This window comes from Lycorma delicatula, chromosome 7 (genome assembly GCF_047948215.1).
Source record: "Lycorma delicatula isolate Av1 chromosome 7, ASM4794821v1, whole genome shotgun sequence".
NCBI classification, from domain to species: Eukaryota; Metazoa; Arthropoda; class Insecta; order Hemiptera; family Fulgoridae; genus Lycorma; species Lycorma delicatula.
The window spans coordinates 126,737,686-126,761,651 of NC_134461.1; the positions used below are offsets into that span (position 1 = coordinate 126,737,686).

Below are 23,966 nucleotides of genomic sequence, written 5' to 3' on the forward strand. Positions count from 1 at the left end.
GGTGTCTCAAAATTAACGCAAGATTTAAATTGCGTGCGGTTTTTTTCGTCGGGCTGGCAACACTCTCTGAGATAAATGTAGCAGTCGCATTCCGGTTAATTGCGATGGAGAAATATAAGATGTACGAATGCATAACTATCGTGAAAACATATTACAGATACGGAGAGTCTTGCGCTGAAACTGTAGGTAAATTACGTGTAAGTTTGGATGGAGAAACGCGCCAAACGGAACGACAGTAAAAAGAGTGGTTAAAAAATTTGAACAAACAGCTTCGACCGTGGACAGCAAAAGAAGTGGGCGTCCTTGTACCGGATACTCGGCCGAAAATATTGCCGCCGTGAGCGCTAACTGCAGTAATTGTCAATAGTGTACGGTATCGCGAGATGATAACTGCATTTTTGTGGCCTCAGTTGGAAGCCCTGTACTTTATCTTTGTTGATGACGAGATGTTCTTCCAACAGGATGGTACTACGTGTCATGCGGCAAGCGAAACCATTTATTTATTACAGCAGAAATTTCACGGGCGGGTCATTTAACAATATTTGTAAGAAAACAATGGGATTTAATAAATTCTGTGCAATTGCAATAAACAGCAGATTTATTTAAATTTGATTAGAATTAAAAAATACATAATTTGCTAGCCAATTTCACTTTCACTTTCCCTAGAAATCGTTTCGAACCGGCCTCTTTTGATGGTAATATACTATAGCAGTCGACCATGTAACAATTTCAAAATCCTGTTGTAATTCTAATACGTCGAAAACTCTTCTTCAATTCTGAAGATCTTCAACCGTGAGCGCGGGTGTACTGCAAACCACACTTTTAGATGTCCCCCGAAGCTAAAAATCGATTGTATTTAGATCAGATGATCTCGCAAATCAAACTATTTTTCCTGTACAATCTAATTCAAAAATAAGATACACAGTGGTTCACGAATGAATAGCGCCGGCCGAGTGCGGAATGTTAACATCATAGATTCGTGAAAAGGACATATGCATGGAAAATTATAACAAAGGAAGGGGATGTAAGAACTTATCTTCAGAGACTAATCATCGTACTAATTTTCAGAGAGTTCTCTGAAGATTAATACTGGTATATTAATTAATATCGGTCTTACATAGGTTACTGTAAAAGTTGGCGGGGTTACCTTTTCGTGTCCTACCTGTATAACTTCGTTTACAATGATAGGCTTAAAATTTAAGCATATAAAACTAATCATTACTGAGTTATAAAAATTGACGTGGCCGCCATTTTGAAATTTGTGAATGTGTTTTATAAGTTATTTATTTATTAAAGAAAATTATTGTAAATGTATGATTAAAGTATTATAATGATTCCTCAATCCGATTTTGAAGTATAAGTTTTTCTTTAAAAACACAAAATGGAGGACAAAAGGAAAACGAAGGAGTAATTGTTTTACTTTACGAAAATTAATAGGTAGGTATATTTTTTTGTTACACTCTTCTTTTTCCTGTTTTAGCCTCCGGTAACTACTATTCAGATAATACTTCAGAGGATGAATGAAGATGATATTATGTATGAGTGTAAATGAAGTTGTAGTCTTGTACAGTCTTAGTTCGACCATTCTTGAGATGTGTGGTTAATTGAAACCCAACTACCAAAGAACAACGGTATCCACAATCTAGTATTCAAATCCGTGTAAAAATAACTGACTTTACTAGGACTTGAACGCTGGAAATGCGACTTCCAAATCAGCTGATTTGAGAAGACGCGTTCACCACTAGACCAGCCCGGTGGGTTTTGTTACACTGTTTACTTTTTTATTCACCTTATAAAAACATACATTATAAAAACCATTTATTTGTTAAGTTCCGTTTATAAACCATTATAAAAACATGTTAATTATTTTAACTTGCAAAAATGACTGTTTACAAAAAAGATTATTTGAAAATATTATCGATAATTGGAAAATTATTGATAGAAAAATTAATTATTAGGTAATTAATAGGACATATAATCTTAGTATTTTCCCCCTATTTTAGATGGATATACTGACGTTGAAAAAAATTATGTTTCTTCAGTTTATTTTCCGTATTTTTTGAAGACAAATGAAATTGTGAAGTTAACTAAAAAATGATCTGTGAATAAAATGTTACTCTTGATTTTTTTATTTTTGTTGTGAAGCAAATAATTATACTTAAAACGCATCGGTAAAGTTTTAACGCGACTACTAGATTATATCCGAAGATAAAAGGGCATTTTCCAATCGGATACTGCACATACATATATGTAATAATATTCTAAGTTGATAGTTTTCGTTTAGTTTTAAAGCTCTTTTGTATATTGTACGAATGTTTAGATGGGAAAGCAAACTGGCGAACTGGTGAACTAAGCATTTTCGTATAAATCTGACGACACTATGATTTATCTGAAAAGAATTGATGAGATGAGATCACCGTTTGTTTTTCTTTTTATGGTGTAACTTCTTACTCTTGTGTACGTCTTACTTCCTCACTATTGTCAAGCAGATGATTCACAATCATGTGAATAATAAAGTTCATCAGTAATAAAGTTAAATTTCAAATATTAAATAAAAACTACATCTTACGTTAAGAAATATACACACATTTCATACATTACACACATAAAACGCAACCCAACCTTATATTGGTAGATTTTGAAATAATAAAAAGGCGTGTGTAAATGTAAATGTAATTTTTATTATTACCATCCATTACCTTACATTTAGAGTAAATGTTGGAAGTGGCCGCCATCTTCTTGAATACAAGCTTCAATTCTTTTTACAGCGTTTCTTGCAACTTTTTTCAAAGTTTGTAGCTGGATATTTAATACAGCTTGTTCAATATTGACTTTCAATCGTTCAAGCGTTCGTGGTTTGTTGTTGTAGGCTTCTTCTTTGAGGTAACCCCGTAGAAAAAAATCCGCCGCAGTCAAATCTGGAGATCTTGGTAGCCACAAGCCTCGACCGATAACACGATTACCGAAGAATTCCTCAACGAAATCAGAAGTTGAGCCTGCGTAGTGCGATGTCGCACCGTCATGTTGTAGCCAGCAGTGTCTGTCTTCCTCTTCCAAGAATGCTGCGAACTGAAATACAGTATCCTGATATCGTTCTGCATTAATGGTGTACTCGAAAAAAATAGGACCGATTATTTTCTTCCGCGATATCGCGCACCACACGCCCGACTTCTGCAGGTGTAATTGTTTTTCGTGATAAACGGGAGGATTTTCGGCGCTCCAAATTCTGCTGTTTTGGCTGTTTACGTAGCCATCCAAATGAAACCGTGCTTCATCTGTGAAAAATAACGAATCCGTAACATTAATCCCTCGAGCAGAAATCGACGGAACCGTTGACAATATTGTAGCCGTTTTTCTTTGTCGGGCTCAAGAAGTCGATGAACCGTTTGAATGCGATAAGATCGTAATTGTAATCGTTTGGTCGCCCGATGAACGGTTGATTTAGACAAATTAATTTCAGCAGACAAACGTCTGATCGATTTATTTGGCGAGGCGAGTAATCGGTCTTTGATTTCAGCGACTGTATCTGTATTCAACACAGATGCAGATGTTTTGTGTTCCTCGTTATTAACAGAACCGATTTCTCTAAATTTTGCGACTAACCTTAATACTGATGTTTTGTTAGGAGCTGGTTTATCTGGGTACATATGGCGAAACATATCTTGCACTGCAACCGCTGATTTCGTACTGAAGTACGACTCAACGATGAAAACACGTTCATCTAGCTAAAACACCATCTTGTCAGTAGCAATACACTGAACGTTATGATTGCATTGTTGTTACTATCGGTAGTGTTCTACTGCGTCGCCGCGGTGTTCAGATGTTGGACGAGTCCATTTCAGTAACGAGTAAGGGAGTAAGCTTGACTTTTGAAATTTCATGGGTGAGTGATTGATGGGTTGCGTTTTATATGGAACACTCTGTAGAAGTATACTGTTTAAAAATATAGGATTTAAACCATTCTCTTTGTAGTACATTACTGATCAAAATTAAAGGTCATTATTTTTATAGAGTTACCAAACTTTCGGAAATTAAAAAATAAAGTAATAACAAATGAGACTTATTTATAATCACTATCATGTTACTAGAATAACCAGGATTGGTAGGATGAGGAAGAGGGCATAACCTTCATCCTTCCGCTGATTTCAAAACTACTGTAGTATAGTATGTTTTCATGATAAATAGACCACTAAAAACTTTTCATATTTGGTAGTTTTTAATATTGTTCCTTCATTTTTAATTTAATTATTTATTACATAACATGTTTATGATTATTTTCATAAACATGATGTGATTATATTACTGAATTTGTTTTAGTTAATTTTTTTTATGTAAACTATGATTGCATTTCTTTAAAATTGTCAATATTTATGTAATTTGTTCTTTATATTGTTATTAAGTAATAATAGCAAAGCAAAGTTAACATTTATTAATTATCAATTAAGCTTAACGCAAAAAATAAAATTCAGTAAATCGTCCAACCACAGAAAACAAACCAAAACGGGAAAAAAAAATAGCAGCTTTTAGACAAAATAGTTCGTCTCCTTTGAGGAATGAACCTTTGACCGGTTCTAAGGCGAAGTATAGTGAAAGCAGAATAGACAAGAAACCTGAAGCCAAAGTGGAAATTGCAAAACTCCCCGTGCAGGAATCTGAGAAGATAGAAATAAAAATATTGGAAAAAAGAAGATTTAATAAAAACAAAAATGGAACTTCCAAAATCAAAGAGGCCTTTAAGTGAGAGAGCGAGGAGTTCGTTTTGCCCCAAAAGTAATAGCGGGGAGTGCATCGAGTCTTGACTCTGAAGCGGTGTCGCCTGATTCCGGTAGCAAGGGATCCTCCTTGGTTTACTGTGGAGAATCGTGTGATTCCATCTCCGAGGCCACAGGTACCTTGGAATTTGACACCGAGGCCTTTAGGAAGATGGAAAAGAGAAGCAAAAAAGGATGGGCCAAAGGGAAAACCTAGCCGATAGGGCATTTGAAGAAAATTATTTTTATATGTTTTTGACAAATTTTTTATGAAAGGATATATATTTTAATTTTTTCTTGACATGAAGATGTTTCAATAGCTTGATAGAAGTGGTTTGTGCGTTGTTTAAGAGGCAAAAAACCTTTACATTTTTGACATAGTCTGTTTTAAAATTTTTAATGTAAATATAATTTTACATTCTGCAACGGTGTTGTTAATTTGACACGTTTCGTAAGAAATGATTATTTTTTTTGTCAAAGCTCTTTTACACCTTTATCATCCTTTGTTTATTTTGGGGTTTTAATATGTCATGACAAGTGTTTATTACATGATGTGTATTGACACGACTAGTCTTTTGACTACGTCACAAGTGTTTTTATCAGGTGTTTCTTTTTTCTTTTGTTGTGGAAAGGAGCTAATGACCAAAGTAGTCGATGTCCCTCAAAAAAAAAAAAAAAATCACATTCACTACACTTATACTTGTAAATCGAATAAACATGATAAATAAAGATATTTTTTTTATTACAATAATGGTAATTTGTTATTTACAATAACAAGTTAGATCTTAAGTATACATGCAGTAAAAATGATTGTACCACTCTTATAAGATTCTCTCTTGGTACCAATATATATATATACATATATATATATATATATTTAATTATATGCTAAAATAATAGTTGGTAATAAGGGTAGCCAAAATGAAAATGATTTTTTTTATTCGTTTGTTATCGTAGATTGTTACTTACGATAACAGTAAAATCTTTAATTGTTTGTAACAGCAAATACTAGAAGACCAGGATCTGTTCATGTGTAAAATATTACGCAACGTTCAGAAATTAATGTAAAATCGATGCAAATATTTTTTGGTAATTCTAATTTATCATAATAGTAAACTGACTAATGTAAAGTAATTTCTTTAATTTGTTTAATTACGTTCAAAGTGTCTTTGAAAATATTAAGTACTAGTTAAAACTTAAGTACGTACTTCTATAAAATGCATTACTAATAGTTTGTTTTCAGTGAATTTAATGTTTTGTTTTTTTTGGTATCAATATCATTAAATGACCTCGAATTTAGTATTCAACCGACAGAAAATGAGTACTGTTGTAGTTGAGTACAAAATAAAAGAATGTAAATGTAAATTCTATAGTACAGATCTCCTCGTTTAATTCTTTTTTTATGAAGGACGACAATGAGTACATCCACTTGTATAAAATATTAAGTCTATATAATTTCTCTTGAGGGTATTTTTTTTGGTTTTAATAGTATGTATTTATTTTACAATTGATAGATAAATTTTAAATAATGATATAAAATCAATCTGTTTATTGCTCATATGTTAAATTAACGGTTAAAAAAGTCAGTATAGATCATTCAGCAGGTCAGGGATAAACCCTTGGCCTGTAGTAAAATATATTTAACCTTACTTATAAATGTGTTTATTGAGTGGATGTGATTTAGTTATTACTTATTAAGTAGTTAAGCACTTGACTTTTTTAAGTTATGTATATCATTACAATAATAATTGTCCCATTTATAAACTTCTTTAGTTTATCTAAATGTTGTTAATGCTTTTCTGTAATTGTAACATAACAGTTGTGTTTCTTACTTAAACATTCTTTATTTTTATTAGTAACATTTTGTTATTCTATATGTTATTTATTTATTTGTATCTTTTTTATACGTACTTTATCGTTATTTCATTTTTATTTCTACTTTTCTTTTTCCCAGTAGTAGTTCTGTTATTGTTTCAGCACTATAAAGGGAAATTATAGCGATCGGCCACGTTTTTGGGTGTCTGGGACGTTGTTTCAAGATTCCCTTAGCCCCAAAAGCAAAAACTAATTTTAGAAATTTCCGGAAAATAAACATACTGTACGCGTGTTGGCCTGTATTTTGATCATTATATTCGGACTGGTTCAAAATAAATTTTTCGAAAGTACCTCCAAAAAATTTATATATGGAAACAAGAGGGTTTAATTTTTGAACAAAATTAAAAAATAAGTAAGGATAGCAGTATATTTGAAATTTTTAATTTTTTACTTTTTCAATAGTAGTCGTACAAAATTGAGCTTTAGAACGATGTAACTTATTGAAATGTTTACGTTTTAAGTCGATCGGATTATGGGGTGTTGGGGATATTCAACATTATTCTAAACAGTTTTTGCCTCATATCTCAAAAACCTTTTTACAAAAAAAAATTAAAATTTGGCTCAAACATTTGACTATTTATATTCCAGCCTTCCCTTGATTTTTTAGCCATCGGACTGGGAGGGAGGAATCACGGTGTGATTCCTCCCTCCCACACGGTACATTTTTCAGCTTTGTTTAATAACAATGATCGGTTCAGTTTAGTGAAATAAGTAATACTCAAATAAAAAAACTTTAAGCCTCAAAAAACAAGGAGCTGAGTGTTTCCAGATTTGAGTATATATGTTCATTTTTCATTATTCTGATGAAAGTAATACGCGATACAGTATATATATATATATATATATATATATATATATATATATTCATGAAATACAATAAGCAAATTAAAAAATGAAAACTTTATTTAAAAAAAGCTGACTTTCCCGTCATGCCGCTAAAGACGCATTCCGGAAAAGTCGTACAACGGTGGATTTGTTTCTGATGCACGGCTTACATACACAACCTAATTTAAAATATTTGTCACTTTATTTAAATATAATATTTTTTTGTTTATCTAATTCAACGATTTTAATTAAAGTGAGCGCGCATACCGTATTTAATTCCCGCGGGTATGGCGGTACTAGCGGCGACGGTCGGCACTAATTAAACTAACGTAACTTCACAATTTACGTAGAACAAATTTCGCCTGTACTGTACTGATACTGGTGTAGCTGCGAGGTTTAACGCACAAGGTACATTGTCTATCGAGAGATCGAGTTCCAGACCCAGCCAGACCGAGTTATTTTTTTACACTTTAAATATTATTCATTTGTTTAATTTTACCACTCACCTGTGACGTTACAAGATATCAGTAGTTTAGAGCACTTCTTGGGGTGAGGGTGCGATTTTGCAAAATAATTTTTTATGCAAATGTTGTAATTTGTTTATTGTTAACAAATGTGCCTAAGAAAAATATGGCATTAGGTGAAATCTCGAGATACTGAGGATGACTTTGCTGTATAGCCTCACCTCCTTGACCTTTTAAGTTGAAAATTTAATGGCATCAATGCCCCATGAGTAGAAGTAATCTGACCAAGTTTGGTCAAAATCGGTCCAGTAGTTCTGGAGATATAAGGTAATTTAGAGGTCAACACCCAACACACACACACACGTACATATGAATATTAATATCCGGAGAGTTTCCATCCGGTATTTTGGATTCTTTAGGTGTCAAAACGTCAAGTTCCGGTGAAAACCGCATATGCCCAAATTGGATCGAATATAATATTTTCCTTTCCAAAGCTATATTATAGCGCTATCTAGACGAGAAAGTAAAAATTGTAGTTAGAGCCGTTTAGATTTTACGGGAAAGAAGTTCAGCTCAAAATATATGTTCAAATTATATTTTTTTGTGACTGGTCATTTATCTAACGTACTTTTATTAATTTTTTATTTTATTTTCATTAATTTTCTTTTCTTTTATTATTTCTAGTCACAAAGTGATATCTCACGTAATATCATTCAATTATTGACGTTTACGATAATTGTGATATATTAACATTTAAATAACAGACTCTTATAGAATTTTTATCTTCACATTTATCACTCTGAACGGGATTCGAACCTTCGGATAAAAGGCTGAGCGCTAAAACTCTGCTATGAAGGTCGGTATTAGTTTTATTATGATTAAATTGGGCTTACCTGGTCGTTTATGAACTTAGTTGTTAATTTACAGATCTATACTCAAATTATAATTGTTATGGTTTGTGTTTTTTTTTTTTTTTTAGACTAAATGTATTTTAACTTTCGCCATTTTCTTTTCCTATTTAATTATTACTGTAAATATTTAAGCATACAAAAAAAATTAATGAAATTTTAACGTTCTCTTTTGTTTGGAAATATATAACCTATTTAGTATTTCTTTACCAGGTTATCTTTTTTTCTAATTTTTTTTCATGTCTTGACACTTAACTTTCACTTTTAAATAAACCTACGAGTATTTAAAAGTTCATTTGTTATTTTCGTGAATGAATTGGTAACGGTAATTAAAAATCCACTTTCTTATCTATTTTATTATTATTAATTCTGTTTAATTTTCACTAAAATGTACATTCACCTTTCATACATAAAATGTATAATTTTTGTTATTTTTAAAAGTATTCAGTACCTGATTAAATTAACAGGTTTTTTCGCACAATTTATTTATATTTTTTATTTAGAAAATAAGGTTATATTTTTATGTGAAATACGTATATATTTTTTCTTTATATTATGAAAAATATTCATGGTGTACTGGTTATGAACATGAATCACGGATTTCGTTAGAACTTCGTCGGTTAGAAGCGACGATGTCAACGAACTACGTTTGCAGTTCTAAACAAGACCTAACCTACAGTGAAATGAAAATAGGGTGAAAATAATAAGCGTGAAAACATTACATTTATATGTAATATATATCATATTTACAGAAATAATACAATTCTTATGATTATTCGTTGTTTAATAAATGAAATGGTAAGAGTTTTGTACAATTTTTTTTTTTTTTTTGCTTATGTGGAACGCTTAAACATTTTTTATTATTGTATATTTATTGTCTATTACATATATATATATATATATATATATATATATATATATATATATGTACTTTTTTTTAAAGAAAATTCTAAATTAATAACAGCTTTTGATAATAGAAATGTAATGTCTTACCTTTTTTGATATCAGTATCGTTTTGTTAAAAACAGTTTTGTTTTTTTTTGTTTTTTTTTTTGTACGACCTCATAGGATTACTTTAGTTCAATTTCTGGGCCAGTTCATTTTGTAATCGGTTCTTCTTTTTTTTTTTTTTTTGTAGTTCGTGGGCGAAAAACGCCTACGAACAACAAAAAAAAGAAAAAAGATGCCCACATCTTTTTGAGGCGTTCTGTTTTTTGGCGCCTGTCCTCGTCTGAATACACCCTTTGGATTTCTTTTTGATTTTAGGTTTAAATATTATCATGTTAGTATTAATTTATTTTGTCGTATTTTTCAGATTTTGTGATTAGATCTTCTTTGGAGAATCTTCCATATCTTTTCGGACTTCCTTTATCCATTTCGGTTTTGTTGTTCTTTCCCAGTAAAATTTAAATATTTGGCTTGCAAATTTGGTGTTTTCTGCTCTAAGTAGGCGCCCCAACAATGAAATTCTTTTTTTTCTGAAGAAATTTGTTAGCGGGGTTATTAATTTATATACTTCTTTATTTGGGATTATCCTCCACTGTCCTTCTACTATTTTTATCTTGTTTATGCATTTTTGACTATCTTCCTTTCTACTTCGCCAATTTTGTATGGTCCGAAGAGAGTCTTGCTGGCGTATTGTATTTCTGGAAGAATTACTTTTGGTAATGTCTGATTTTATTCTTTGTCGATAGGAATTTTTTATTGTATATGTTTTATTTATATTACAGAAATTTTTGTTTTTTTGAGCGGAAGAAATATCTTCTTTCTTTCTTTTTCCTGTTTAGCCTCCGGTAACTACCGTTTAGATAATACTTCAGAGGATGAATGAGGATGATATGTATGAGTGTGAATGAAGTGTAGTCTTGTACATTCTCATTTCGACCATACCTGAGATGTGTGGTTAATTGAAACCCAACCACCAAAGAACATCGGTATCCACGATCTAGTATTCAAGTCCGTGTAAAAATAGCTGGCTTTATTAGGACTTGAACGCTGGAACTCTCGACTTCCAAATCAGCTGATTTGGGAAGACGCGTTCACCACTAGACCAACCCGGTGGGTGGAAGAAATATCTGCAGTACTCTTACCGTACGGTTTATAATTTCATTTTAATTTGAATAATGAAAATTATACAATAAATGAATAATTTAATTTAAAAAAAAAAAGATTTTTTTAACTCCTTACGAAAATGGTACAACTTTACGTGAAATTATATATAATAATTTAGATGTATTTTATTAGTGCTACTGTCTTATCTTGATGATTAAAAGATTTAATCATGTTTAACTGAAATAATTAATTATATTTAAAAGAGTGTATTATTTTCTGTTTATTTACCAATAAATCTTTTCACACATAAACACCCACACGCAGAAGCTTTTTTAATGAATGAGATTCAAGATTTAAAAAAATGCATGAATCACCTAACATTTAAATTTTATAACTCTAACTCCGTATAAAATTTAGAAATAAATTTAAAAAAGTGGTTTTATGTTATTACATTTAAATGTATTTTTTCTATATTATTTAAAATCTATTTTACGTAATATAAAAAGATATATAATTATATATAATATTTTAATTGTAATTATTATTTTATTTTATTATTAATTTACTAAAATAGTGTTATGTTTGTAAACAACTTTAAATCATATTATTATTTGATTTAATTTATTTAAATTAAAAATAGGTTTTTAAGAAAATTAATTTTTTTTTTTTTATTAAGTAGAACTTATTTATTTATTTGAGTAACATAGATAAAAAACAAATTTATAAAAGGGATATAAAAGCTTAATGTAACGTATTTATAGAAAATTCTTTGCCAGATTTAGAACATAACAAAGTCAAACATAGGAATAGTATAAGTTCGTCCAGTTGGTAAAGCATCAGGTGTTAACAAGGTTGTTTTTAAAATTATTGTACTGATGAAATGTAATGTGGCGCCGGTATATTTGAAAGAAAGCAAGATGCTATATAAACAAAAAAAAAGAAAAAAAAAATATATATTAGATTTAGCTTCCACATAGGAATTTGAAGGGCATGTCTAGACAGAGAAGAAGAGAATCATTCGTGAAAAATAAAAGGCTTGTTGCCAAAACCGTTAAATTATTCTGTTGTGATGGTAATTGTTTTATTAAGTATAAGGTGTAGTAGTCATGTCAGGTCGGTTTTGTCGACGAGGTATACGAAATAGTAAAAAGAAGACAAGTGCAAGATCTTGAAGCGTTTGCTTTTACCGTGTATGTGTGTATGTATATGTAAAATGTGTACGTTTAAAGCAGCGACTAGTTCGGTATGACTCATAGGTGATGTTATTTGTGTCCACGTGGTTGTCGTGTCCGTAGTACGGATATAGAAGGTTCGAGCTCATCCCTAGGCCGCCGATCTCCTCTCTGTTCTTTCTTACTTCGTCGATTCAGTCTTCTGTTGTACGTACATCTGCGAGTTAATTCTTTCTTGAATTCTTCCTCCGGCTGCAGTTCTTTTCATAATACGATCGATTTACGAATATCATATATGCGTAAAGAATAATTCACGCGTCGTATAAATCGATCTTTATATTTAATAAGCTATCGATATAACCTTTTAAACGTTACTACTACTCGGTACTTTTCTGAATAAAACCGGTAAATTGCTTCTAAATCTTTTCATAAGATATACCGCGAACGAGTGTGGTGGTTTATAGTCGGTATACGATATAATAATACATTATTAAGAACAGTACCTGTTCGCTTTATTATTATATACATATTTGAGATTTCACGCCAATAGAAAAGAAAATTACCATCGTCTTCAACATCAGCTGTTAGTTCATCGGCTGATTCCGTTCATAATTTCGATATTTTTCTTTCGTTTTATATTCTAAATATACGCTTCGTTATATCCCCGGTATGTTATTTAATTTATTATTCGTAAATTAGTTTATGGAATGCTTATTTTTTTATTATTTATAATATATTTAGTTATTTTACCTTATAGAACAGTTTGAAATTTATACAAACTATTATAAGAATTTAAATATATATATTTTAGTTGAAAATAATAAACAATTAGTTATTAGATATATTCAACAGTGTCTTATTATATATAATAAATAGAGAGAACTATTTTACATATGATTTATTGTTACGCATTATTTTATCAATTATTATTATTTTAATCATCATCTTGAATATATTTTCTTTTAATTTAAATATTTCACGGTAAATTAATGTAATTATAATTCATATTTAATAGTAATTTTATTAATCAATATTCTTTGATTATAATAAAGTTAATATTTTTAAAAGTGTTATTTTTATTTATTGCGATCTTTTTGCAAAAAAAAAGATTTATTAGTAATAAATAAATAGAAATTTTATTAATAATAATAATAAAAATAAATAGATGATTTTATATTTATAGGTTATTGAATGCCTTATAATATCTTAAAATAATAAACATTCAATTTTTTTAAGTAGTTTTATTTGATCATAAATTGTTATTTTTTTATTTCCAACTTGCAAATCATTTTTTTAAATTTGAACTAATAATTTAACCAAGCTGTTTTATTTGTTCTTGTTTTTTTTTCTTTTAAATAACTTAGGAAAATCCTTAACAACTTTAAAAACCTTTTTTTAATTTTAATTTTATCATATAACTTAATAAATATATCATTTAAATTGTTTTTGGGAGATTCAATTTGGAAATTTAGAATTATTATAAAATATAAACTTTCTCTAACTAAAATATATGCTTCTTGTGGAAAAATATTATAATTGTAAAATAAATCTAAGAAGTTTTTTAAAATTAAATATCCTTTTTCGAGGAATTCAGGTTTGATTTTTTTTGTAAATTTAATTTTAGTTTCTATTATTAAAACGTTTTGCAATCTCTGGCAAAGTTTTAATTTTAAGGCCCAATCGCAAGGAATTATCTGTGATGATCATCAGACCAAATATTTTGAAAAAAGTAAAATCGAAAATGAGATTTTGAGTCATTCAGTGCAAACATAACCTTTTTGTTGAAAAAAAAAAAACAAAATGCGATTTTGAGTGATCTATTGCAATCATAAATTTCTTGGATATTATATTAGATCGTAAGAGTACATATATATATATATATATTTTTTTTTTTTCAAAGCAGTTTTAATGGATCGAATATTTTCTTTTTTTATAGATCGGTATGGTGAGAACTAAACATACTGTCAATCAAAACGATATTTATAAACTAAATATTAAGTTTGTACTAATTATGTGAAAATCATTTCTAGCTGATATATATTTATGTATGTAAAACCCATCGGGTTAGTCTTCTTTTTCTGCTTAGCCTAAGCCACTGTAAGGTATTATTTCAGAAGATGAATGAGGATGATATGTATGAATGAAAATGAAAAGTAGTTTTGTACAGTCTCAGGTGGACCGTTCCTGAGATATGTAATCGATTAAAACCCAACCACCAAAGAACAACGGTATCCACGATGTAGCATCCACTTACCGGGTTAGTGTAGCGGTTAAACTCGTCATCACAAAATCAGCTGATTTTCGAAGTTTAGAGTTCTAAGGTTCGATTCCTCGTAAAAGCAGTTGCTTTTATATGGATTTGAATTCCAGACTGTGGATACTGGTGCTCTTTGGTGGTTAGGTTTTAATTAATCGCTCGTTTCAGGACTGTTCGACCTGAGTTTGTTACAGAAGACTGCGTGTTTATCGGTACATTTGCCCTTAAATTGTACTACATCTACAGCTAAGTCAGGCGTGGCAAGTTGGTAGCAGTAATTGTATTTGCCTACACACACACACACACACACACACACACACACACACACACACACACACACACACACACACACACACACACACACACACACACACACGCACACGCACACGCACACGCACACGCACACGCACACCCACACAAACACCCAGACCCGGCAGTAGATGGAAAACCGGTTGGAGAAATATATATATGTATTAAATCGCAAATGATGTGAGCATTTTAAAATATTATAAAAATCGTAAGCAATTTTATTTAAAAATTTAACTTTTGAAATTTATCAAAATATTAATTATATAAAAAAAACAAATATTAGTTATTCATTATTCAGATAGGTCTGCAGTTTTTATATTTACAAGATATTTAAATCTTCAAGAATTTAATCTTAACCTGTAATATTTGTAGTATTAATTTAAATAATTTTAATAGAATTTTACAAATTTACATTACGAATGTAAAATTCGTGCAATTTAATTTTTTTTTAATTATTAACATACGTCGGTCTTAATATTTACAAACGATTATTTAAACGTGTTATTTACAAACGTCGTATTTTTTAAAACGATTATTATAAATATGACAAAGTAGTTTGATTATATTTACAAACCTTTGAATGATATATATTTGTTTATACATCTGAATGTCGCAGACTTAATACTTGTAATTTGTGTTTTTTTTTTTTTAATTTAATTTTGTGAGACCATAATTTTCTTTAAGGAATGACTGTTATTTAGTAATGAATGAATAGATTATGTTTTAATAAATCATGTATACATATATATATATATATATATATATATATATATATATATATATATATATATATATATATATATGTGTGTGTGTGTGTGTGTGTGTGTGTGTTTAAGTATCGTAATTAATTTACACCTTCATTTTTTCATTCAGGTATCAATTTCTTTTTAATAGATATGATTTTTCATTTTTTCTTTATGTGTATGTGTAAGTTCTGAAATTTCTAATCGCGCCTACTTTGACAAAGAATTAGGTATTTTCTAACGTACAAATTTTTGTGATTACCTAATGATTATAATTCCATTGATATGCAAGTGATAATAATAATAATAATCAGAGTTGTTTTTCTGAAAGTAATCATGTTAATTGTACACCCAGTCTAAGTGGAAAACGGAGGGAAAGTTTTGTGCTTGTAGAACTAAATATCATTTGTATTTTAATGGGCTTTGTTTGTAGAAACTGTAAACCTTTGTTAACCGTTTGTTGTAACGTAATTTACCTCGGTGAAGAAGGAAACCGTTTCGTTACTTATTTTATTTAGTAAGCCTGGCGTAGAATGCTTGTCATTCTTGGAGATTAATGTATTTTTTTTAGTAGTTACTTATGATTTGTTTTAGGTTGCTTACAACTATATTATTATGATAGTAATACAGTTATTATCATTTTGTCTTTTATTTGTATATATGTTTTTTCTTTTTCTTTTTTTAATCTCTTTGGGCCATGATGGAGCTTACTTATTGTTCACTAGTTCAGATTGCAACATAAAGATTTTTTTTTCTTCAGTCATTTGACTGTTTTGCTGCAGCTCTCCAAGATTCCCTAACTAGTGCTGGTCGTTTCATACCCCCCCCTACATCCTACATCCCTGACAATTTGTTTTACATATTCCAAACGTTGCCTGCCTGCACAATTTTTTCCTTCTACCTGTCCCTCCATATTAAAGCAACTATTCCAGGATGCCTTAGTATGTGGCCTATAAGTCTGTCTCTTCTTTTAACTATATTTTTTCAAATGCTTCTTTCTTCATCGATTTGCCGCCTCTTCATTTGTCACTTTATCCACCCATCTGATTTTTAACATTTTCCTATAGCACCGCATTTCAAAAGCTTCTAATCTTTTCTTCTCACGTATTCCGATCGTCGCAAGTTTCACTTCCATATAAAGCGAGGCTCCAAAAATATACTTTCAAAAATCTTTTCCTGACGTTTAAATTAATTTTTGATGTAACAAATTATATTTCTGACTGAAGGTTCGTTTCGCCTGTGATATTAGGCATTTTATATCGCTCCTGCTTCGTCCATTTTTAGTAATTCTACTTCCCAAATAACAAAATTCTTCTACCTTCTCTTCCTATTTTTACGTTTAGTTGTCCATCTTCGTTATTTCTACCTACATTTCATAACTTTCGTTTTGTACTTGTTTTTTGTTATGGGGTACGTAAACATTAGGAATTATAAAAATATATCTATATTGTAGTGATGAGTGTTAGTATGCTCACCGAAATTTCTAATCGCCTATTATTTTATAAGATGCTTAGAGAAGTTTTAATCCCTATTTTTATCAAGAAATGTTTATTTGATTATTATTTGTGGTTATTTCCTTTTCCTGTATAGTTAATTACGTTTATAACTGTCGTACTGAATATTAAGTAGCATTCGTATTAATACATTTTAATAGCAATAAATGTTTGTTATTACTTCATTCTCGATTTAATAATAATAATAATAATAATAATACAATTAGCTTTATATTTTTTATTATTAAAATTTTGATTGTAGTATTTTATCTGAAAATACATTTTATTCATCAGCATGCGTGTGTTTTTTTTTTTAACTGTATTCAGTTCAGTTCGTTGTATTTAATTTATGAAGAAATTGATAATAATAAAAAACTTAAAGTTTGAGATTTCAATTTATATTTGTTTATATATTACATAAATAAACATAAATCGTGACTGGAATTTATTATGGTACGTGTATTATATTAATATTAAAATTTTAATTGATGTACGTACTATTTATCGAAAATCGTGAATCAGATTTACTCTTGCTAATGCATTTACTCTACTTATGTATTTTTTTGATCGTTGTATGTTCATAAATTGATTAAAATGAGAGCAATTTATTTTAACTTAGTATCTATACAGGAAGTAAATAAATGTACTTATCGGCTTTTTATATGAAGTAGCGAAAATACAGGTCATTACCTCGTTTTCGTTTCGATTAACAGACTATACTGTATGTATTTGTTCATATATATTATTATCTATACAATATTTCTTTACATCCTACTCTTTTCTTTAGTAAATAATTAAAAAAAAACCTTATTAATAATATATTATTTTAAGTACTGTACATTCGTATTTTTACTTTCTCAGCTATTATAGCTATGCTGCTGCATTAGCATAACTATATAAGGAAAAATAGCGATCGAAGAAAATTTTAGGTATCGAGATTTTTGCAAATATCTACGTTTCAAGATCTTCATATTAAAAAAAAAAATAAAATAAAAAAGTGATTACACGCGTACGTACGTTTGTTGGCCTACATTTTGACTAATACTGGCTCAACATAATCTCTTCGATGATGGCACACAAAACGTTTATATATGTGGCATTACTTCTGGACAAAATTAAAAAAGGGACGAATAGTTTTTGCCATTTATAATTTTGAGCTTTTGTACATTGGTATGTAGAAAATTTAATTTTAATTTAATCGTTTAGTACGATGGAAATACTCATTAATTTTTTTTAAATTCCAAAATTCTAAGTCTGTCGGAATTAGGGATGGGAGAGATATTAAATATTGATCAAAAGAGTTGAAATTTACCACAAAAGTTTGCCTAAATATATATATATCATCAATAGGGGATATATATTTTTGTTGCCTTAATTATATCATTATTATTGATTATAAGATGATATTTAGTTGTTGAATAATATTACCTGGAATTGGACTCTTCTTATTGAAGTAAATAATTGTTCCAATAAATACATTTTTAAACCTCCAAAAACAAAAGCAAAGGGTCTGAATAGAACCCGTATATAGAATATAATTTTTTTTAAACTAGATTGAAAATCCAATTCTATTTATTATTAATGACGAAAAGAAGGGAACTTTTTTGAAAAAAGGGAGTCCCTGAATCATGAATTAAGAATTTCTAAGAATCGTTTTATAATTTCTGATATTTTATTTATTATTCAAATTGAGGGTGTTATTAAAAATGTTATGAGGTAGTTGTTGAACAAAAAGGTCATCAAATGGGACTAAAATGTTTGTAATAAAAATTTATATTTTGTTCGCAGTTACACTTTTAATAGTATATAATTGTTAAGGAAAAACATTTTATACAGTGGCCAAATCGGACCCAAACTGTTTAATGAACATTTTGGTCTCTTTCCTAATTGAACTCTAAATATTGCAAAATTTGGCTATTAATATTAAAACGTCTTTGGTGTATTTGAAATAATTCAAAAAGGATTTTACAAATTTAAAAGCATATAAAAATTTATTGAGATAACTTACAGATTCGGTTGAGATCTCATTCCCTAGAAAAACACATAGAGTTTGTCACCCAGCAATCACTTTGGTACGACATTGCTTTCATTCGTAATACGCCATACATACCACCTGATTTCATTCGACTGTAGCCAGCAAGTCGGGCGTTATCTTTGCAGCTGCGGCGTTAATTTGACGTCTTATATCAAGTAATCTAAGGCGTTAATCTAAGAAGTCTTAGATTCGGTAGTGACCGTCCGACTAGGCACACAATTTACTCTTGACGCCAAACCTTCGTCGAGACAGATTGTTTTTCTTCCAGACAGAAGAGCCCGTTCTTCTTCCAGGAAGTATTAGTGCATGGTATCGTTTACCTAGACATTCTTCAAAATTTTCTCAGTTAGATGATGATGACCAAGATGGAGACCATTACTATCAGCGAAATGGGGCTCCACCTCAATACCACCTAAAAGTCCGAGATTTTCTTGATACTTGATTCCCAGATCTGTGGATTGGTCATGAAGGTCCAAATCCATGGCCATCTCGCTCTCCAGATTTGACCCCACAAGAGTTTTTCTTGTGGGGTTTCATTAAAGGTCGGTTTTATATACTGCCTTTGTCTGCTGATCTTGTTGATCTAAGACTACAAATTAACGCCGCAGCTGCAGAGATAACGCCCGATTTGCTGGCTACAATCTCGAATGAAATGGACTTCAGGTTGGATGTATGTCACATTAAAAATGAAATTTATATCGAACCGAAGTGAATGTTGGTGTCAAACTTTATCTATTTTTCTATGAAATGAGACCTCAACCGAATCTGTAAGTTATCTCAAAAAATTTTTATATGCTTTTAAATTTATGATGGTCTTTTTTGAATCGCCCGGAAAAAATCAGTCGATTGCGAAACCAGGAAAGTTATCCAATCCTTTGCCGGTTTTTCTTCTATTTTAATAATTTTATGTCTAGTTGAGTAGGTTAATGCCTTTTGGCTTTTTAGGTAATTTTTTTAAAGATAATATTGATTATTTTATTCAATATAAATAGTTTATTATTGACAATGGTAGGTAATCTGCCAACTGAACCTGCTCTTGATTAATAAAATGTTATATATTAATTTATTAATAATAATCGATAATTGCTAATTTATAACTGTGTAAAAATGATATCCAGTTTCGTTTTTTTTTAGACTAAATCAGTAAATTTATTTATAAATTATTAAACTTTTTTACTTGCAGCTACTTGACGCCCTTTGATATTCCAGTTGGTTTCAATTAATAACATGCATTTCGAAGCAAAAGATACATTTTCATATAGCTAAAAATTCACATAATTTAAATTAAATTTAAATTCACATATTTAAATTATAAGTATGTTATCAGATACGGATACATTTACCGTATTTTAAGAATTCATTTTTCTTAATAAAAATGAATTAATTAATAAATTTCGCGGTAATTGCTTACCAGTAATTTTTTATAATTTCAATATTTTTTTAACGTTTATTTCTTTCATGTAGTTTATTTATTTTAAATATGACGCCGTCTTTATCAGATAAATATTTCTTAACGTTCATCCCACTTATAATTTTTTCTTTAGTTAATGATGAAATTTATTTTAACAATCGATATCAAATGAAATTTCTAGTTTTCATTTCTATAAATAAAAAATGTTTATAATTTATAAATTCTTGAAACCATTTTTGATTGAGAAAGATTAATACAGCAAGTCAATTACAGTGTGATTAGAAAACAATATATGTAGTACAACAAATAAATGTTTTATGTTATAGTCATATTTCATTACTTAAGTTTATATAATTTTACTTATTAACTTAATAAACGATTTATAGTATCATTTTATGTTACCTGGAAGAAACTGTAATTATCACCCAACTAACTTGTTCAAAATAGAAATTAAAATAAAAAAATAAAATCGATGATTTGATAGTTTAGGTTTGATAATGTATATACAAAATGTTAACAAATCATGAGAATCCTTAAATAACTTTTAAGGTTAACATAGAAAAATGAAATTTTTTTTAGGAGCAATGTTCTACCTCGAAACGACAAATTTTTCGGTATTCACCACACCGCATCCAGGAGATCCCCGTAGCGGGATAACTCAAAAATTTTAAATTAAAAATGTAGGATTGTGACATTATTTTTAAAGCATTAAGATAAACATATTGAAGTAAAAAAAAAACTTCATACTACGACAACTTAAACCAAAATTGTGGCCATTAAACGTTTTTGACAACCATTAAGCATTTTATTAATGCCCTACAACACACCCCAAATACTGGTCTAATACCAAAAGATTTTTAGGTAGGTGAAACCGAGGTGTTCCTACTGCTAAGAAGCAGATTCTGTGGAAGGCACATTCTTCGACTGTGGCAGGTAGGCAGAGCAGAGGCTGCAGTGTAATACGACAGTAGGTTCGTTGAATGTCGAAAATCTAATAGATAAGCTGCTGCATAGTAAGGCGTCATGGTGGGCGATAGCCACCATGAGCAAAGAAATTATGCGGACGAAGACTGTGGAGGAGAGACAACAACATTAGATGTTTTCTGGGCGGATTTGAAGGAGATAACTGGGGTACGCTAGTGATGGCCGCTGCTGGTGAGATGTCCAGGACTTTCCGAACCATCTGAAGAAGTCCCACAAGATTACAGCATGCCCGTGAGTTATGTCGCAAGGCAAGTATCAGGTCAAATCCTTGTAAATGCAGATACTTTTATGTGGATTTGAATACTAGATTGTGGATACCGGTATTCTTTGTCGGTTGGGTTTTAATTAACCACACATCTCAGGAACGGTCCACCTGAAACTGTACAAGACTATACTTTCATATATATCATCCTATCAAGTAATACCTTACGGTGGTTCCGGAGAAAAGAGAGCGAGAGGTATCAGTTCTGTTGTAATAAGGGGGAGGTTTTTCAGTGGTCACGAATCCGACACTACCGTTTGCGCGGGCGAACGGTGGCTGGCCTGGCAGAGCTTTTCCCTCCTCCTACGAAGAAAGAAAAAAGTAAAATTACTCAAAAAAATTAAATGGGCAACATTTTGATTACGATTTTCATAGCCCGATGGTTTCTTTAAGTAAAAATATTTTCAATGCCTTTTAAAATTTGAAGGTAATTTCAAACAGAAAAATAGTTCGTTTCGAAGTAGAAGCAATTGCTAAATTTAATTTTTTTATGTTTTAAGTATTTAAAAAATATTTAAGACTTCCTGTACTTTGTTAGTAGCTTTATATAAATGGATTGAATTGAGAACATACATTTCTTAAAAAGATAATACTTTATATAATTTATCTTATTATATTGATTTATAAAACTTTAAACAGAAATTTTTTAAGTACTTTATTAATTGTAACGTTAAAATAGAAAATAAATCTTGCGTGCATTTTTTTACTTTTATTATTTATTTTATGCAGTTTACGTATTATATAATTTGCATATTTTATTACAAACCTCCATAAATATTTTAATGTATGGATTATTTTTATCATATAAATTATTTATTTACATCATACGAATATTTTAAAAATAAATAAAAAACTAATTTTATTCAGTTTAGCTAAATAAAGAAATTATATACTACAAAAGCAGTTATATTAATGTACCCGTATTTGTGTGTTTATCAATACATTAAAAAAAAAAATTCTACCGCAGCTGTCAAGAAGTAGATCGCTTGGGAGTGCCAGGATTCTAAAATTAATATGTTATGAACTAGTAAAGTTGCCAAGTATGTGTTATTCGTTGCTTGAAAAAATATATATAAATAATGCTTTAATTTAATGAAAAAAAATTCTTGGCAGCATAATTTTGAGTTACAATATTTTGAAAATTTTCAAAATAAAATAAAATAATTTTTTTTACAAAGAAATATACTGGGGATCTAGAAAACTTGGTGGTAATTACAATCATTAAAATATATTTTCAGGATGATAATTTTCTCAAGGAAAGGAATATGGATCCCTCTTGCGTATTTCTACATTTTTCTTTTTACTTTTAGTAGTATTTTTGTTGTTGTTCTTATTAGGATTTAATGTATTTTATTTCTTTTTTATTTTTGTCGTTTTTTTTAGTGTTCATCATTTTTGTAGTTATTTGTAAATCACACAATGGAATTTTCTTTATGGGTAATGATTTTTTTTTAAGATTTCTGCCGGGGAGGTAAATAAATAAACCACTATGCAACTAGACTATTGTTAGCTTTACCTTGATAGGAATGTGTGAAGCCTGGCCGAGATTGTGGAGATTGATCGATGTTAAAAGAATAGATTCATTAAATATTCCAAGGACAATTAATTTTATAAATAAAAATAAGGAAATGTGACTATTACGAATTCAAGACACTTCAAAAAAAAAAAAATTAAAAAATATAATTTTTTAGATTTTGTCAAAAATCCTTCAGTTTTTTTTTTTAGGTCGGTGAATCGATTAAATATCATTTTAATTAATTTTAAATTTATAAAAATTTGGTTAAATAGGGTCAAATAGAACGGCCAGCGAGATTACCCGACGTTGCCACCATCGGATTACTTTCTATGAAGCCAATTAAAAAGTATTGTATATCATAATTAACCCCAAGATATCGATGATTTACAGAATAGAATTCGAGAATCAGCGCAAAGTATCACTAGGGAATCATTGAATAATGCAATATCATTTTTTTTATAATCGACTGGCGCACTGACAAACAACAAAAGGAGGACACTTCGAACATTTATTAAAATGAAATGTAAATAAAGAAACTAACGTTATGCTTAATAAATATTTTTTGTTTTAAATAAATTTATTTGATAATATCCATTTAAGCAAATTTATATAAATATATTTATTTAACAGTTCCTTAAATTTATCCGTGTAATTTTTCCAAAATCCAAACTTTATCCTGTCATCATTTTGAGTACAGACATCGTACCAATTCTGTATTTATACCATTTTTCTTGTCTTAAAGTGACTTTTAAAATGATTATCACGTGAAGGGTATTTCATTTAAATTACAACAAGAAATTCTACTTTATGTCAAAAGTAAAATTATCGGTACCTTTTCTGTAAGTTACAGTATCTATCTGACACGGTTTTTAAGTTGTTGAGGGGTTTCCATACTTTTGATTCACTGTG

At 29.6% G+C, this 23,966-nt stretch overlaps 1 protein-coding gene across 5 annotated transcripts in view; it reads left to right on the plus strand.

The window, feature by feature from the left end:
• Nucleotides 1-23,966, plus strand: part of LOC142328224 (uncharacterized) — an 890,790-nt gene that overhangs the window by 633,477 nt on the left and 233,347 nt on the right. Inside the window, exon 1 of one of the 5 annotated variants that reach the window (XM_075371824.1) lies at nt 12,070-12,714. The exons of 2 other annotated variants lie outside the window; for them this stretch is intronic. The gene's annotated coding sequence lies outside the window, so the exon portion shown is untranslated. Of the gene's footprint in view, nt 1-12,069; nt 12,715-23,966 lie in introns of those variants that run through there. 2 more of the 5 variants (XM_075371821.1, XM_075371825.1) reach the window with 2 other exon arrangements.